Source organism: Monodon monoceros, unplaced genomic scaffold (genome assembly GCF_005190385.1).
Source record: "Monodon monoceros isolate NGI ecotype Baffin Bay Population unplaced genomic scaffold, NGI_Narwhal_1 Super_Scaffold_11, whole genome shotgun sequence".
Classification (NCBI taxonomy): Eukaryota; Metazoa; Chordata; class Mammalia; order Artiodactyla; family Monodontidae; genus Monodon; species Monodon monoceros.
Window position 1 is genome coordinate 31,105,494 of NW_021703767.1, and position 19,774 is coordinate 31,125,267.

Here is a 19,774-nt window from a genome sequence, read left to right on the forward strand (position 1 = left end):
TGAGGGTTGTCTTTTTGTCTTGTTTATGGTTTACTTTGCTGTGCAAAAGCTTTTAAGTTTCATTAGGTCCCATTTGTTTATTTTTGTTTTTATTTCCATTTCTCTTGGAGGTGGGTCAAAAAGGGTCTTGCTGTGATTTATGCCATGGAGTGTTCTGCCTATGTTTTCCTCTAAGAGTTTTATAGTGTCTGGCCTTACATTTAGGTCTTTAATCCACCTTGAGTTTATTTTTGTGTATGGTGTTAGGGAGTGTTCTGATTTCATTCTTTTACATGTATCTGTCCAGTTTTCCCAGCACCACTTATTGAAGAGGCTATCTTTTCTCCTTTTTATATTCTTGCCTCTTTTATCAAAAATAAGGTGACCATATGTGTGTGGGTTTATCTCTGGGATATTTATCCTGTTCCATTGATCTATATTTCTGTTTTTGTGCCAGTACTATACTGTCTTGATTACTGTAGATTTGTAGTATAATCTGAAGTCCAGGAGCCAGATTCCTCCAGCTCCGTTTGTCTTTCTCAAGATTGCTTTGGCTAGTCAGGGTCTTTTGTGTTTCCATACAAATTGTGAATTTTTGTGTTCTAGTTCTGTGAAAAATTATGTTGGTAGTTTGATAGGGAATGCATTGAATCTGTAGATTGCTTTGGGTAGTATAGTCATTTTCACAATGTTGATTCTTCCAATCCAAGAACATGGTATATCTCTCCATCTGTTTGTATCATATTTAATTACTTTCAGCAGTGTCTTATAGTTTTCTGCATACATATCTTTTGTCTCCTTAGGTAGGTTTATTCCTAGGTATTTTATTCTTTTTGTTGCAATGGTGAATGGGAGTGTTTCCTTAACTTCTCTTTCACATTTTTCATCATTAGTGTATAGGAATGCAAGAGATTCCTGTGCATTAATTTTGTAACCTGCTACATTACCAAATTTATTGATTAGCTGTAGTAGTTTTCTGGTAGCATCTTTCTCTTTGTATAGTATCATGTCATCTGAAAACAGTGACAGCTTTACTTCTTCATTTCCGATTTGGGTTGCTTTTATTTCTTTTTCTTCTCTGATTGCTGTGGCTAAAACATCCAAAACTATGTTGAATAATAACGATGGGAGTGGACAACCTTGTATTGTTCCTGATCTTAGTGGAAATGGTTTCAGGTTTTCACCATTGAGGACAATGTTGGCTGTGGGTTTGTCATATATGGCCTTTATTATGTTGAGGTAAGTTCCCTCTATGCCTACTTTCTGGAGGGTTTTTATCATAAATTGGTGTTGAATTTTTTCAAGAGCTTTTTCTGCATCTATTGAGATGATCATATGGTTTTTCCCCCTCAATTTGTTAATATGGTTTATCACATTGATTGATTTGCATATACTGAAGAATCCTTGCATTCTTGGGATAAAACCTCACTTAATCATGGTGTATGATCCTTTTAATGTGCTCTTGGATTCTGTTTGCTGAATCAGCTTTTGTTGAGGATTTTTGCATCTATGTTCATCAGTGATATTGGCCTGTAGTTTCCTTTTTTTGTGACATCTTTGTCTGGTTTTGGTATCTGAGGGATGGTGGCCTCATCAAACCAGTTTGGGAGTGTTCCTCCCTCTGCTATATTTTGGAAGAGTTTGAGAAGGATAGGTGTTAACTCTTCTCTAAATGTTTGATAGAATTCGCCTGTGAAGCCATCTGGTCCTGGGCTTTTGTTTGTTGGAAGATTTTTAATCACAGTCTCAATTTCAGTGCTTGTGATTGGTCTGTTTATATTTTTTATTTCTTCCTGGTTCAGTCTTGGAAGGTTGTGCTTTTCTAAGAATTTGTCCATTTCTTCCAGGTTGTCCATTTTATTGGCATATAGTTGCTTGTAGTAATCTCTCATGATCCTTTGTATTTAATTCAGATTCAATGGAGAAATTAAAAATTTTGCAGTTAAGCAAAAGCTAAGAGAATTCAGCACCACCAAATCAGCTTTACAACAAATGCTAAAGGAACTTCTCTAGGCAGGAAACACAAGAGAAGAAAAAGACCTACAATAACAAACCCCAAACAATTAAGAAAATCTTAATAGAAACATACATATCAATAACTACCTTAAGTGTAAGTGGGTTAATTGCTCTAACCAATAGACATAGACTGGTTGAATGGATACAATAACAATACCCGTATATATGCTGTCTACAAGAGACCCACTTCAGACTTAGGGACACATACAGACTGAAAGTGAGGGGATGGAAAAAGATATCCCATGCAAATGGAAATCAAAAGAAAGCTGGAGTAGCAATTCTCATATCAGACAAAATAGACTTTAAAATAAAGACTATTACAAGGGATAAAGAAGGACACTACATAATGATCAAGGGATCAATCCAAGAAGATATAACAATTGTAAATATTTATGCACCCAATGTAGGAACACCACAATACATAAAGTGAATGCTAACAGCCATAAAAGGGAAAGCCAACAGTAACACAGTCATAGTAGGGGACTTTAATACCCCACTTTCACCAATGGACAGAACATCCAAAATGAAAATAAGTAAGGAAACACAAGCTTTAAATGACACATTAAACAAAGTGGACTTAATTGATATTTATAGGACAATCCATCCAAAAACAATAGAATACACTGTCTTCTCAAATACTGATGGAACATTCTCCAGGATAGATCATATCTTGGGTCACAAATAAAGCCTTGGTAAATTTAAGAAAATTGAAATCGTATAAAGTATCTTTTCCGACCACAATGCTATGAGATTAGATATCAATTACAGGAAAAAGTCTGTAAAAAGTACAAACACATGGAGGCTAAACCATACACTACTAAATAACCAAGAGATCACTGTAGAAATCAAAGAGGAAATCAAAAAATACCTAGAAACAAATGACAATGAAAACATGATGACCCAAAACCTATGGAATACAGCAAAAGCAGTTCTAAGAGGGAAGTTTATAGCAATACAGTCCTACCTCAAGAAACAAGAAACATCTCAAATAAACAGCCTAACCTTACACCTAAAGCAATTAGAGAAAGAAGAACAAAAAAAACTCCCAAAGCTAGCAGAAGGAAAAAAATCATAAATATCAGATTAGAAATAAATGAAAAAGAAATGAAGGAAACAATAGCAAAGATCAATAAAACTAAAAGCTGATTCTTTGTGAAGATAAACAAAATTGAAAAACCATTATCCAGACTCATCAAGAAAAAAAGGGAAAACACTCAAATCAATAGAATTAGAAATGAAAAAGAAGTAACAATGACATTCCTGACTGTATTTTAATTGAAGTGTCTGTTGATTTATTTTTACTGGAGCTACTGATGTAGAGATCATCACTATTGCCAGGATTTCAAAAACACACCGCTATAGCTGAACGAGGCAGAAGAGGTGAAAAAGCCACCACCATATTAGCTGCCGCTACTGATGCAAGTGTTTGGTAAGGTGGAGAATGGACACAAGAATGTTACTGCAGAAAAACAGCACATGTCTATAACATTTCTCATTAGCATAACCAAAGATGTGCAAGAGAATGGTTTCTGCCTCACTTCCTACCCTCCAGTTCTTCTCAAAGTAAATCTAATTGGTGGAACCCAATTCTCTTCTGGAATCTTAGTGGCCAGGAAGTCTAGGAATGTTTTTAGCTTTCTAATTTCTTCAACTTGAAGGGAGATAGAATGGCAGTTGAGAGAACCAGTTCTCAGCCTTCCTCATAGTCTGTGCTCACTGGGGTTTACAAGCGTAATAGAATGACAAGATTAACATAATGTGACAAGATTAGAGATGGGGCATGTGCTAAATGGAGTGTTACAGCTTAAGTGCAATAGAAGATCAGAGAACAAGGGGATTAGAGTGTAATGGAGAATTCAGAGAATGAAACTTAATGGAAGAACTCAGCTTTCAGCTGGGGCTTTAAAAGATGGTAGGAATTAAACAAACAGAAAAAAAAAGGTATTTAATGCAGGTGGACAATAAGAGTAAAGGCCTGGATTAAGGTAGATGACAGCAGATAGCTAGTCTGATTCTTGCAAACAATAAATAATAAAGGGTGGTGATAACAGGACTTTGAAATATAAAGGGCTTTGAAAATTGAAGTAAAAGTTTAAATACATTGCATGTGGGTACACATGTACTGAATGTCCATAACACACATTTTTATAATTATGTAAAATAATGGATGTTATTGTCATTCAGCAAATTTGTTTCTTTGCCAGATGATGATGGACCTAGACTGAACTACAGAGATCTCAACATTTCCTTCTCCCCCACCAACCTCGGTCATATTTGTGCAGCCACTGTGACAGCCTTCAGCCTTGTATTAATTCCCTTATTGTAAAAAGAAGCTTTCCCTGAATTCCCGACATCTTGTTGCTTCCTTCCCTATTGAGGGCCTGTACTAGTCCTCATATTTTCCCAGCTACTGCCTGTGGTCTTGTTTCTCAATGGACAATTTGGGCAGTGTCTTGTGAACCTGTCTGACTTTGAGTAGTGCATATACCAGAAACTGCCTGCTACTCTGCCTCCTCATTTAGATCACATCTTCATCCATTTTGATACATTAATAATAATTATTATTATCACTTATTGAGCATGTGTTAATTTTCAGGAAAAGCATTAGATACTTTCCAAATATCATTTCAAATCCAAATACGTTTTTCTTCCCACTTCATAGATGAAGGAACCAATGAGATTTGTTTATTTAACCCCAGAGCCTGTAGTCTTTCCACTGTATCACAAATATCAAAACAAAAAGTAATTCCTTTGTATTATAGTATCTCAGATCTCACAGCTTACAAAGTATTGCTGTTGTTCATTATCTCATATGATCCTCAGAATAAGCCTGCAAATGAGAAAAGTGGAGAATTACCCTTCCTTTTTTTATAGATTGGAGAAGCAACTAACTTCTAAGTCACCTGCCTTAGCAAGTTGAATGTTTGATAACCGTTATTACATTTTGATAAAGTCTTGGATAAAGAAAAATTTTATTCCATATACATTAGATAGATGGATACATTGATAAATTGATGGGTAAATAGATAGGTTCATTTAAGGATTTGAAGTTTAGAGAATTTAAAGTTTGGAAACTTTCTCATATCACAGGGAATAATTTTTTCTGTTACAGCAAACTGATAAAATTTAGTTATGATAAAACTTTTTCTTATATAATTGATTCACCTTGATGGCAGTTATTCATGATCCCCACTTGCACATGAATGTCATATCTCACATTTTAGACAAGGGAAACAAATCAGACATCAGTCACCATTCTGGGTCTTTAGACAGTCTCTGAAGTCTTCTGTTAATGAATGCATTATTTTCAATAGTGTAAGAGTCAAGTGAACTTGTTGGTTTCTTTTTTATCCCCAGTTGGCCCTTTACTGCTAAAGACTCCAGAAAGGTATTCTTCAGCCAACTTATACATATATGTTTATATTATGTGGGAATATGAGTTTTATATTGAAGTTCACTATAAATGTAGATAGTTGTTTTTGAAAGTGCTAATGCAAAAGGTAACTTCAGAAAATAAAGCTTAACCTCAAGTTTAAAAAAAAATGGAGTTTTAGTTATTTGTCAAGATATGGGAAAGAAATATAACTTCATAATGACCTCCAGTTCTCAAATTTCATCTTTCAGCAATTAGACTCCACAAGCAGCCTGCCCTTTTCCAATCAAGAAACAAAAATTTATGCCTATGTAGTATCAAAAATTCCTTGGTTATAATCAAGAGGAACATAAAGGTGAACATTTTCATTAGTGCATGTCATGAGCATTGTAGAAAAAAGAATTATAACCTACCCCAGTCCAATCCATCTTCCCCAAGAAGCCATTTAAGGAAAAAAAAAAAGAAAGAAAGAAAGAAAAATCTTTAATCTTTACTTTTTCAGTTACTCCAACTCCTTGAAATAAGTTTTAAAGTTACACAGGAAAGTTCTCAAGAAATAGCACAGGCTTGATCTCAGCTGGAGCCATGTAAAAAACTCTAAGTTAGAGACTAATGACTTTACATTAGGAATAATGCATTCAATTCTAAAACGAGTGCTATTGATTGAAATCCAAGAGATAGATGTGGGTCTTAAGACTACATTTTTCCATATATTTAATTAATCATGGTCATTACAGGATAAAGAATTAAAGATAATGCATCAATAGTGTATGCCTTTTGAAGACTTTATAACTACATGAAACATATGAAAAGTCAAATATTTTGCTTTCAAATCACATGGAAAGAATTTTGTAGCTTAACCCTAAATTAAAAGTTGTCAAGAAAGAATCAGTTTTTGGCTGAATAATATATTATTACTTCTATAAAAACCACAGAATCATCTTTTAGACTAATAGATTTATTAATAGATATCCAAGTTGTTATTGATACTGTATCTTTCTCAAAGGAGTAAATTTTCAAGTCGTCAACTCCAAAACTAAGCGTGTTGAAGAAAACTTGATTTTCTTAACTTTCTGTGGATTAAACTAATATAAATTTGATGTTACATAGTGCATGGCATTCCAGATTATCACAGTTAACCCTTGAATAATGAGGGAGTTAGGGACACCAACCCATGCAGTCAAAAATCCTTGGATAACTTAGAGTAGGCTCTCCATACGCATTTCCTCCATATCACAGTTCTGCATTCATGGATTCAACCACTAGTGGATTGCATAGTACTGTAGTATTTACTATTGAAAACAATCCACATGTAAGTGGACCTGCACAGTTCAAACCTATGTTGTTCAAGGATAAATTATATTTGCTTATGCATTTCGATATCTTTAATTTTCACTATACTGTTGACCCTTCACATTACATTATCTCATTTTTTTCTCACAATCACACAAATGATCTTCTTTGTTAAGCATAACCTTCCCTGCTTTTACAGTTGAAAAAACTGAGCTCAACATCACGTAGCTGGAATTTGGCTGGGCTGCTAGTTACACCCAGCTTTGCCTAGTTCCTAGTCTTTGGTAGATTGCATATTTGACTTAACATCTTCATATCTCCCTAAATCCATCCTCTTTATGGTGTCTCCTACTATTGTCTGGTGAACTGAATTTATCCATGGGACTTGATTTGACCAATGGAATTTCAGCAGGCATGATACAAGCAAAGGCTTGAATTGAGTTTACACAATGGGACTTGATCTTTTGTGCCTCTATCCTTGTCATGAGAAGAATATTCTCAGTCAATCTCCTGGTTCCAGGAAGGAGGTGAAAGACATGAAGAGCAGAGCCTCTCTAGTTAAGCTACCCAAGGTAAGCAGTAAAGAGAAGAACTCTCCTAGACTAGCAAATTGCACATGAATAAATCCAGTCAACCCAGCTAAGTTTAGCCTAGACCAACTGCTGCGTCTGAGGTGTTTACAGATGTGTGAGCTGAAAGGATAAACAATTTTTGTTTGCAGTGAAGGGGTGGTTTGTTATGCTGCAATAGATAACATATACAAAATTGTATGCCCTTTCTGTAGCATATTGCAGATAATGAAATGAAACACAATGCCTGATAGAAACTTATAGAAGTGTTGAAGTATCTTTACTATCCTTGGGTAAGGAAAGTTTAACACTAAGGTTAAGAAGCAGGAGGAAAGGGACCAAGATAGTGACCTAGGAGTCTCCTGAACTTTCCTTTTCTGTGGACACACTGTGTGTACACATGGAAGTTTCCTCTGGAAGAAATCCACAAGCTAGCTGAGTGGCTCCTACACATCAGGGGAATGAGAAAATACCCACTTTGAAATGAATACAAAAGGCTGAGACATACTCTCACCATAAACCCCACTCCTGGCACAGTGCCATACAATCAGGAGAAAATGTCCAACAACAAGATTCCCCCTGAAAAGTAAAGGGTTTGGACTGTGTGTCTAGCACATCACATTTTTAGACTTTCACCCAAGGGATGGGCCCTGAAAACATCTAGCTCTGGAAGCTGAAGAGAGTTGTGTCCACAAGACTCACAGGACTATAGTAAACAAAGAGGCAGTTCTGATAAGTCCCCAGCAGATATTTCAGAAGCTGAAATGAAAGGATGGTAATTAGTAACATGAAAACAAGTAGAAGTATAAAACTCACTGGTAAAGGTAAACATGTAGTTATATTCAAAATACCCTAAAAAAAAGCATCCCACTACAGAAAATTATCAAATCACAAAGGAAAAGAGCAAGAGAAGAAGAAAGAGGCAGGGACTTACAAAAGACCATATATAACATACCTACTGCTAATACCATACTTAATAGTGAAAAGCTAAGGGCTCTTACTCTAATATCAGGAACAAGACAAGCATACTCACTCTTGCCATTTCTATTCAACATAGTACTGAAAGTCCTAGCCAGAGCAATCAGGAAAGAAAAAGAAACAAAAGACAGCCAAATCAGAATGGAAGAAGTAAAAACAAACAAACAAAAAACCCAAAAAACAAAACAAACAAAAAAAAAACCCCTGTATTTGCAGATGACATTATATATAGACAACCCTAAAGACTCCATCAAAAAACTGTTAGAACCAGTAAGTAAATTCAGTAAAATTATAGGATACAAAATCAGTTGCATTACTATGTATTAATAATGAACAAACAGAAAGAGAAATTAAGAAAACAACCCCGTGTGCAATGACATCAAAAAGAATAAAATACCTAGGAATAAATTTAACCAAGGAGGTGAAAGATTTATACATTGAAGTCTATAAGACATTGATGAAAGAAATTGAAAAAGACATAAATAAATATAAACATATTCCATGTTAATGGAATGGAAAAATTAATATTGTTAAAATGTCCATACAACCTTAAGTGATCTGAAGATTTTAATGCAATCCCTAAAAAAATTCCAATGATATTTTTTACAGAAATAGACAAAAATATCCTAAAATTTGTATGGAACCACAAAAGACCCCCAAATAGCCAAAGCAATCTTGAAAAAGAGAAAGCTGGAAGCATCACAATTTCTGATTTCAAACTATATTACAAGCTATAGCAATCCAAATAGTATGGTATTGATAAAACAACAGACACATAGATTGATGGAACAGAAAAGAGAGTCTAGAAATAAACCCATGCATATATGGTCAATTAATTTATGACAAAGTCAAGAATATACAATGGGGAAAGGTTAGTCTCTTCAATAAGTGGTGTTGGGAAACTGGATAGCCACATGTAAAAGAATGAAACTGGATCCCTCTCTTAAACTATACACAGAAATCAACTCAAAATTAAAGATTTGGAATATAAGACCTGAAACCATAGAACTCATAGAAGAAAACATAGGAGTAAGCTCTTTGACATTAGTCTTGGTAATTATTTTTTGCATTTGACATCAAAAGCAAAGAAAACAAAAGCAATCAATAAGCAAGCTGGATTACATCAAACTAAAAGTTTCTGTACAGCAAAGGAAACCTTCATCAAAATGAAAAAGCAACCTATGGAATGGGAGAAAATATTTTCAAACCACATATCTGATAAGCAGTTAATATACAAAATATACAAGGAACTCATACAACTCAACAGCAAAAAACAAATAACCAGTTGAAAAATGGGCCCGACTAGACACTTTTTCAAAGAAGACATACTAGTGGCCAACATGTACATGAAAAGTTGCTCAACATCCCCAATAACTAGGGAAACAAATATCAAAACCAAAATGAGATATCATCTCATGCCTGTTAGGATTGTTATTATCCAAAAGACAAGAGATAACAAATGCTAGCAAGGATGTGGAGACAGGGAACCTTTGTACACTGTTGATGGGAATGTAAAGTGGTGCAGCCACCATGGAAAACAGTATGCAGATTCTTCAAGAAATTAAAAATACAACTACCCATATGATCCAGCAATTCCACTTCTGGCTATATTTCCCCAAAAAACCCACAAAATCGCTAACTTGAAAAAAATATCTGCAGCCCCATGTTCATAGCAGCATTATTTACAATAGCCAAGACATTGAAACAACCTAAGTGTCCATTGATGGATGAATGAATAAAGAAGTTATTGAACCTTACAAAAGAAGCAAAACCTGACATTTGCAACACATGGATGAACCTGGAGGACATTATGCCAAATGAAATTAGCCAGACAGAAAAAGAAAAATACTGCATGGTATCACTTATATGTGGAATACAAAAAGAAAGAAAAGTTGAACTCATGTAAGCAGAGAGTCGAATAGTGGTTGCCATGGGGCTTGGGGGTAGGGAAAATAGGGAAAGGCTGGTAAAAAGGTACATACTTTCAGTTATAAGATGAATAAATTCTGAGTACCTAATGTACAACATGGTGACTATTGTTGATAATACTGCATTGTATAGTAGAAATTTGCTAAGAGAATAGAACTTAAGTGTTCTCACCACCACCATCAACAAAAAAGGTAAATATGTGAGGTGAGGCATATGTTAATTAAGTTGGTGGGAATCCTTTCACAGTGTATACTTATAACAAATCATCATAGTGCACACTTTAAATATCTTACAATTTTATTTGTCAATTATACCTGAATAAAGATTAAAAAAAAAAAAAGAGGCAGGAAGGACTGGGGTTAGGGGACATGTTAATTTTTCCATCTGAAACAGTTTGGTTTGGTGACCGCTTTTACTCTAGGGCAAAAGATGAGAACAAAAAGGAAGGAAAGTTACTATCCAAAATATAATGTAGTGACTTTGCAGTACACTCCTGAGTGGACACGTATCAAGAGGAGGTATTCCTGACCGGCTCTTCCGCTCTCTTTGTAAGCAGTGCTCAGAGAGGTATCATTATTGGCCAAACTCACATCTGTACTTCAGGAAAGCATGGGGAGTTGGGATGTTCCATCAGGGACTGGCAAATTATAGTCCATGGTCTAAACTAGCTCACTGCTTGTTTTTATAAGTAAAGTTTTATTAGAACATGGACCTTCATTCATTATATATTTTCTGTTGTTGCTTTTGCTTTACAATGGCAGAGCTGAGTAGTTGAGACAGACATTAGAGCCTGCAAACCTGAAAATATTTATGATCTCACCTGATTCAGGAAAAGTTTGCTTACTCTTGCTCTAAAATGCTATAGGAGGTCATGGCTGGAAGATATAGGATCAGAGTAGAAAATTACAGTTGAGATTGTCTAGAAAGGGCAGTTTGTAGGTGTGGCAGTTTATAGTTTGTAGGTGAGGTTGTAGTCATTGTAGTTAACAAAATGGGAAAGGAGATGTGATTTCAGGGAATTCTCACTGGCATCCACTGTGAGATTTGAGGCCAATTCTGTGTCATTTGCTTGTTGCAGAAAATTATTTACTGGTTTATCTGCTTTAAAAGAAATCTTTCTTTGATGCAGCATATTTACAATATTGGTGCCATCTGAAAAATTTTATTTGTTTTCTAGGTGGAAATTTGAGCCAAGAGCTAGGTGACACTCTTAAAAGCTAGTGAGGTCCAGATATATTTTCTTTAAAATATCGTGTGTGTGTGTGTGTGTGTGTGTGTGTGTGTGAGTGTATATATTTTAAAGCTATTTCTCAGACACTGTCTCAATAACATACACATTTCCATTTGGATATAGGTTAAAGTGTATACATTATTACAAGGTATATGCTGTCTGACCATATTTGGGGGCACACTGAATTATTTACGTATTATGTGCATCCTTTAGCCCTGACAAATCCTGAAGGACAAAATACTGCCCTTTTGTGCACTTCGAAGTTCCTCTGAGTTCTTTCAAATTACAGTGGTGGCTAAATTTCCCCTTTCCATTTGCCTGTCCTTTGTCTGTTTTCACAGTCCTCCTGGCTGCGTAATCACTCATTCTCTCATTTATCACAGCCTTTCCTGGTCCTGACTACACTATCTCCCCATTTTTGTCATGGTGCTCTGGTACATTACAAATACAATTAAACCTCTTACAATACTGTGGCTTTTGGCCAAGACATCCCAGCTTCAAGGTTGAAAGATTTCTGATATTACCTTCGATATCACTTTATTCCCGTTTATCGGCAGTGTCCGGACTAATGCAGTAGTGTTGCATTAATTAAAGGAAGCATCTAGTAATACTATTGTTTTTGCCAGTTCGACACTGAATCGGGTGCCTGATGCCTGCTCATGTTTTAAGAACCATTTATCACCCATGTCATCCAAAGCAGCCAGCTGCCTGAGCCAAGTCTCATTTGCATTTCATCAACCACAGACTCTCTTTCCCCATCTCACTCTCAAGTCTTTGTATAGCAGCTCTAATTTTTTTTAAGTACATTTTTCAAAGAAGGAGCTTAGCTAAAATTAGTATGCTACGTAGAAAGATGATTTGAATACCAGACACAAGTCTCTATACTGATTGTGGCCAAAATAAGTAACAGAGACTGTGCATTGAATTTGCTTTCTCTTGGTGATGGGGAGAGTTGTAACCATTACTCTACTCCCCAATGTTACTATATGAACTTCATCGATATTTGTACTCAATAATAAGCATAAAGATTCAATTTCAATTCTGATTATGAAAACAATTTTGATGGTAATAAATTAAATGTATTTGATTCAATTTCATCCTTAATTTTGTACTTGGATTACTGTTCTACCCACTTTCTCCAATCCCACATTATATAACCTTCTTCTCTACTCACCAAAGCTTTGAAAGACAGAACTTGATTCGAAATTTCCTAAACCAGAGGAAAATCAACTTATGAACTTGTGCAATTTGAAACTATTTTGTAATAAGTTTTGCACTTGTCTTCATAATTTTAAAACCTGTGTAATTAATACATGCACAATTTTTCTTCTTTCATATGTAAGTCTTTAATATATCATCTTTTTCTATTGATCCAAATCTTAATTCCCCTTGAGAAAATTTAGTCTTTTCCTTTCCAAATCATAGGGGTAATTCCCCATTTCCCTGAAGCATCTTCTCAATAAATACCTTTTGGTGAAGCTTATGCAGAGTGTGTGTGTTGTCCGGGGGTGGGGGGAGAGAGAGAGAGAGAGAGAGGGATTATGTTAAGTCATTGTGCATGAATTTGTCTACCGTCAATGTTTTGCCTAAACCAAATCTCTGGAGATCATTTTTAGGGGCAATCATATCCTTTTATGTTCTTGCTTCTTGATCCAGATGGTCAACAACAGTGGACAACTGTCTCTCACCGAGACCATATGATAAAGGTCATTTGACAGCGTTTCCTGATAATGCCTTTTAGTCCCTGTGGGTTTGGTTTCAGATTCCATGCAGTGACCTAGAAATTTGAAAGCTCTGTATCCATAGCTGACCCCTTGGGATTTCTAGTCCTCAATAGGTAATTATTTCAACAAGTTTCTCTCTGAAAAGGAAGTGGTCTTTTGGAATTTCTATTAAATTAAATAGGAAAATAAGAACTTTGTAGGCATTAGATTTAGTTTACATCTAAAGCATATTTTAAGATTAATATGATTTAAATTTTAGTTGGCCACAAACCATTTAGAGCAAATAAACAAAATACTTTTAAATAAACTCTGCAAAAAATAGGTTTTAATTTGATTTTAGGATAAGTGTTTTTGATTTATTAGTATGTATTTTATAATCTTCCTAATCTGTTCTCAAAACACCTTGCAGTTTTAAAGCAGCAAGATGTGTTTCATAGGGAAAGGTATGTTCTAGAATCTCTTTTAATTCAACCAGGGTACTATAAATTATTGCATAAATAACATGAGTTTATTTTCTATTGACGTGAAAATTCCATGTTGATACTTCCGAACTCACATTCATCCTTCAAACAGTAAACTGGTTTTCTGTAGCTTGTGTGTCACCATATACTCACAGAGATTCATGAAAGAGACATTTATTTTTTTACATTTTTTCATATCTTCTAATGCCTTTATTTTCTACCTATTTCCCTTCAGATTTATGAACTAAGACCTTAATGCTGGAAGTTGAAACTTTTTCCCTCAGCTTTTGTACATGTAAATCTCTTTTTACATTACAACTCTTCCTGCCATATCCAAGGTTATTAAAATATGTTCACATCTGTGTAGAAGGATTGTTTCATTAATAACATTTTTGTAAACAATTTTCCTTTGACTACTGTAATTTGCTTTCATATTTATCCATGATCCATGCAATATCATGGATTTTGAGAGAAGGATAAGGGCTTCTGACATTAAGAAGAATGGATTTAATGAAACCAGCTTTCTTTTTTTGGTTTGTTTCTGGGGAGATTATTATTATTATTATGTCCCTCTTTAAACAAAAACATAATAAAATTGTAATGGAAAATGACTGTTGGTAGTAGGATGGATTGTTTTAAACACTGATTGGGTATGCATATGAAGTCACTGTATCTGATACATTTTAATTATTTTTTAAAATTTTATTTATTTTTGGCTGCCCTGGGTCTCCATTGCTGCGTGTGGGTTTTCTCTAGCTGCGGCGAGCAGGGGCTACTCTTCGTTGCCGTGCACAGGCTTCTCATTGTGGTGGCTTCTCTCCTGTGGAGCACCGGCTTCAGTAGTTGTGGCACGTGGGCTCAGTAGCTGTGGCACACGGGCTTAGTCCCCTGCATTGGCAGGCAGACTCTTAACCACTGCACCACCTGGGAAGCCCCTCTGATACGTTTTTATTTTAGAATTGTTTTAGATTTACAGAAAAGTTGTGAGTATGACACAGAGAATTCCCATACACCCCACACCCAGTTTCCTCTCCTGTTAACTTCTGACATTCATAGTGTACCTTTGTCGCAGCTAAGGAACCAATATTGATAGATTGACTAAAGTTCAAACTTCATTCAAACAGATTTTCTTAGTTTTTACTGAATGTCATGAAACCATTCTGATACAAAAAAAATTTGTGTTATAATCTCCAGGATGACAACCTGCAAATAAAAAATAGGTGGTGGTGTGTGTGGTGGGCAAGGGGTCTTGCGGGGGAGGAAGGACCCTTCTGTCTCAGCTGTAACTTTGAAATTCACAGTTTTAAACCATCATGTTTTCCTAAATTCATTAGCTATGTGAACATACTCAAGTTACTTTGCCTCTCCAAGTCTTAGTCCCTTTACATAAATGTGAGCATAACAATAACACCTCCCAGACAGTGGTGGTGAGCATTCAATTAAATGTTGCAGATAAAGTTTTTAATGCAACATCTGGAACATAGTAAGTTCTCAACAAATGTACTCAATAAATGTTGGTTATTTTTCACTATTATTACTAAATTTGAAGGCTGGGGAGGAAGTAGCCTAAGCATGTTCAGAATGACAGAATGTTACTGTTGCTTCAGGCTGATGGGTATGTTCACACAACCAATAATTACCTCATTTTCAGGTATAGTTCTCCAGTGCAGATACCTGATCTACCAAACAGCACATCAGGTATCCAGCAGTGAAAACTAAATAGAAAGAGAAAATCCTATTCTATCTGGTTTGCCTATAATTGTGGCTGAATTCATGTGTAGTAAAATAATAGTGATGTTTTGATTTTCACAGTATTACCATTTCCAAAACATCTGGGGATTGTTGTGGAATAAAACTTAAAATTCTGATAAAATATAGAAAGAATTCTTTTTTTTCCCATTAAACAGTTTGTATTGGTGACTACTTTGCATTGTGCATGGATGAAAATGTGTTCCAGGCATTCCCAAAATTTAACATAAATTAAAGTCTTTAAAGTTCCTACTGTCCTCATACTTGCATCATAAAGACTCAGACAAAAGATTTGCTATTTTGAAAAACTATATTTCTTTGAGGAAATGTAAGAAGAAAAAGGAAATAAAAAGAAACCAAAACAAGAGTTTTGGAGGGTAGACTTTTGACAATGGTATCAGACTGAAGGATGCAAATGTGGATTAGTTTCAGTCAAAAATTAAGGAACAGCTACAGTTGTAACAATGAACCAAAGAATTGGTGTGCACGTTGGGAAGAAGGAATCAGACAGGGATTTGATAGCCATTCAGACATTTTTCCAACAGCAAACCTTTACAAATTGTGCGTTGGAAATAAAGATTTATAAATTAAGAAACCCAATATGCAGTCCACCCTAGGATAACTGCAGCTCTGTGCGTGTAGATGACTGTTTGAGCATGGCTTGTGCTTTGTCAATCATAACAATGGGTGATAGAAACAATAAGTGTGCATGAGACACTGTGCTAATGATAATGTTACTGGGGTAAAAGCAAAAGGAAGGCCATTGCTTTTAAGCAATATCTAATGTAATGTTAATCAAACATTGCAGGGGCTTATTCATATTTAGATTTTATAACTATACATTTATGGTTATAAAAGAAAAGTCTATATTATTAAAATTTCTGTAGTTAAAAAAAATCATTTGTAATTGCAAATCTGAATTTTTCTAACCTGTTAAATTGACTTCATATAAGTTAATTTTTTTGATAAAACAAAGTAGATTTTTTTTTTGTAAACAGGAATGAGGGTGCTCAAATTAAATTATAGTATGGAACCCATCCTTTCTTTATATGTATATCTTTTTCTGTCCTTCCTCAGAATACTGTCTTTCACATATTAGCACAAATCTCTTCCACCAACTTCTCGGAATACTGTATATTCAATCAATGTCCACAAACCTTGGATACAGAATGTTGAATTACTACTATTATTGAAAACCAGTATGAGTTATTATTCAATGTTAGAAGGAAATTCAGGAGCAGTGAGCACCACATGGACCAAATTATTATATGTAAAGGTACTAAAAATTGTCAGAATTTTATCTAATTTGTGAATTCATGAATATTTTGTTAATGGATATGAACAACTTTGATTTATACATCCTTGGGAAAACAAAAGATTAAATGATATAATAGTAATACGCTCACAAGCACTTTTCATTCATGCTGTATAATTTTCAGAGTGCTTATCTGTTCATTATTTCAGGTGAGTATGTGGTTAGTTAGGTGGTCAGGACTTCAGATGTCACATAGAAAGAAGACTTCTTTCTACGCTGCATTCCACTCTTAACTTCTCATTTTCCCTTCCCCTTCCCTCACTCCTTAAAAATCTCAATCCTGGGTTCTAAATCACACATAGTTTTATTCATGTGTAGTTGTACCTGAAAAAGAATTATACTACATAAATCCAGCTATTAAAGGTGTGGAGGGATAGACACAGAACCATTCACATTGATTACCTTAGTGTAGGTGGGATTGGAGGAGGAAGAAGATGAGGAAAAAGAGAGTATCTTTCTCTTTATACAATTTTGCATTATTTGTGCTGATACAAGGCTCATGTATTACTTGTAATTAAACACCAAAAAGTACATGTGTTTCATGTACTGTAAAGGAAGTATAAAATCACAAATGGAAAAATTGACTTTATCCCTCAGATTATTGATCCTGAAAAAAATCAAACCATTCTGAACTTTCATGGAGGTATTGAAACAAAATACTATAGAGAAAGGGAAAATAATGAATGCATTTTTCTTTATTACTTAATCATCATTGGTAGATTGAAAGCATCTAATTTATAGGTCCTGAATTAAATCTGATCTTTTCTGGGAGAGTAGTGAGGAGTGCTGAGAGTGGACAGAGAGCAAAGTGTGTTTTGAAAGATATAAAATTTAGAGAAGCTTAATTTAAAAGCTTCTTGTGTGTCAAATAGCTATTAAACATAATTTTCATGATTTTAATATAAGCGAATCTGAACTAGCATATGGACTAAATTTCTTTTAAGTTACACATGGATTTAAAATGTAGGGGAAAAAGATCACTTGGCAAACATGTTTTTGGTTTTGAAAAACTTCCAAATGTTTAAAAAGTAGTTTTCAAATCAACCATATCCATATGCATCCAGGTTTTCTCATCCTCACAATTGAAGGATGAAAAGAACTAGAATGGAGGCAGAATGGTTGGAGATGTGATACATATGCCGTAAAACTAAAAATGATTTGATACTCCAAGGAACTGGTTAAAAAATAAATTTGGTCCTTATGGCAACTTTACCAGAAGAATCTAACACTTTTATTCTTAGAGATTTAGGATCATAGATGATATTAATCTGTCATAAAATTATCCTATGACCATTTCCAGAAATGGAAAAATGCAGAAATAGAAAATGTGTATAATATTGCTATTTTATTTTTTTCCAGCTCCTGTTACTATCTGTGGAAAGCAGTGTTCTAAGGGAAGGAACACTTAGATGAATTATGACATGAACTATCATTTGCGATGACTTATGCAGAGATAAATTGATAATAATTGAACATTTTTCACATATGGCTTCCAGATACGGTAAAGGTTCCCTCATAACATCTAAAAACTAAATATATGTGTATGCACACTTTTTAAAGAAATAAAAAGACATTGTTTCTTCAAACAGTTATTTTGAAATGATTTTAAACATTAAAAGTTACATTCTTAATTAAAAATTTTAAAATAAGAAGCTGAATTTAGGCAAATAGTTACCAATTGTTTTTCCAAACATCAGGCAAAATATGTTTTGCTTTTATTTTTGTTCTAGATGAATTTGAATATATAGATGCAAAACAAATCAAACAGTGCTACAAACAGAATATGAGTAGTGTCAATAATTCCCAAACATTGAATAATACACAATGAACTTCTACACATGCACTTGGTGGTCCACTATTAGATTAAGAAATAAATACACAATTTTCTTATCTTTTTAGTCTTTGTTAGTTTCTTTCATTTTTCACTATGTAGACTAGGTAACTAGATAAGTATGACCGAATACATTTGCTTTGTTCCCAATTCTTTTCAGCAAATTTCTTCTTTTGTCATTTTAATTATGTAAAATTTTTAGAGGCTAGTGAATATAGATCCTATAGCAATACTCATTTGTATATTTGGGAAATAAAAAATTATTGTCTTTTACTCATCAAACAACAAATATACTGTCAGGTAAGTTTGATGAAGAAGGCAATATTTTAGCCTACGAATGAGAAGTCTATAAGAAAATATGGTATTTTATAATATCAGGTATGTAGCCCTTCTATACAATCATATATTGGTTATTGTTATATCTCTTTTGCCCTTTCCTCTGGGGAGAGTGTGAATAAAGGATTCTTCTTTACATTCATTTATCATATCTTCTCCTACATAACCACCTACAAATAAATTTCCTGGAATATATTAAGGAAACAAAAACAAAGAAACACACAAAAACAAAATGCAGGAGGCTGGAAGGTGAGAAATTAAATATAGTACAGGTTAAACTTTATACTGTACAAGTAACCCAAAGTAGTGTTTTAGATAATTTCATTTTGGATAGAGACATGGTCAAGTGATGTATTTCCTTTGTCCTTGTTTAAACCAATTCATGGATCTGTATCTTTGGAAGAGAGGCATAGAGTGCAGTAGACTGACTACTTTAGATTTCTGTTGGGCTGTGGTGAAGATGAATTGAGCCAAATGGAAGTATAACTTTCCTAAAAGATATCTAGGCTTCTGTCACATTGATTTATTCTTTAAAAAGTTATTTATTCTGCAAATAGATATTGAATACCCATTATGTACCAGATAGTGTTCTAAGAAATTGGATATATGAATTAACAGAACAGATCAAACCTGCTCCATGGAGATGTGACAGTATCACTCAAACCTAATTTTTCTTTTGCATCCTCTTGGCTCTGGCTTAAGATACAATTATGTTTTTCTCGGATTCTTGGGTCTCCTAAATAGTGAATCTACTTTCAGTGTTGCCTTCTCCAGTTGAACCGAAATACTAACAACACTTTCACTGTTCTAAAGCATGACTGCCCACTTAATAAAATTTCAATAGTTTACATTCACATCTAGACATTTTTATAAATACTTGTACTAGGGGCCCCTGCATTCTCAATATAAGCACTAATAAACTTACTTTTCTCAACTCATGTTCTACAACATCCCAGTATTTTCCATACCTACACCCCATTTCCAGCTGCA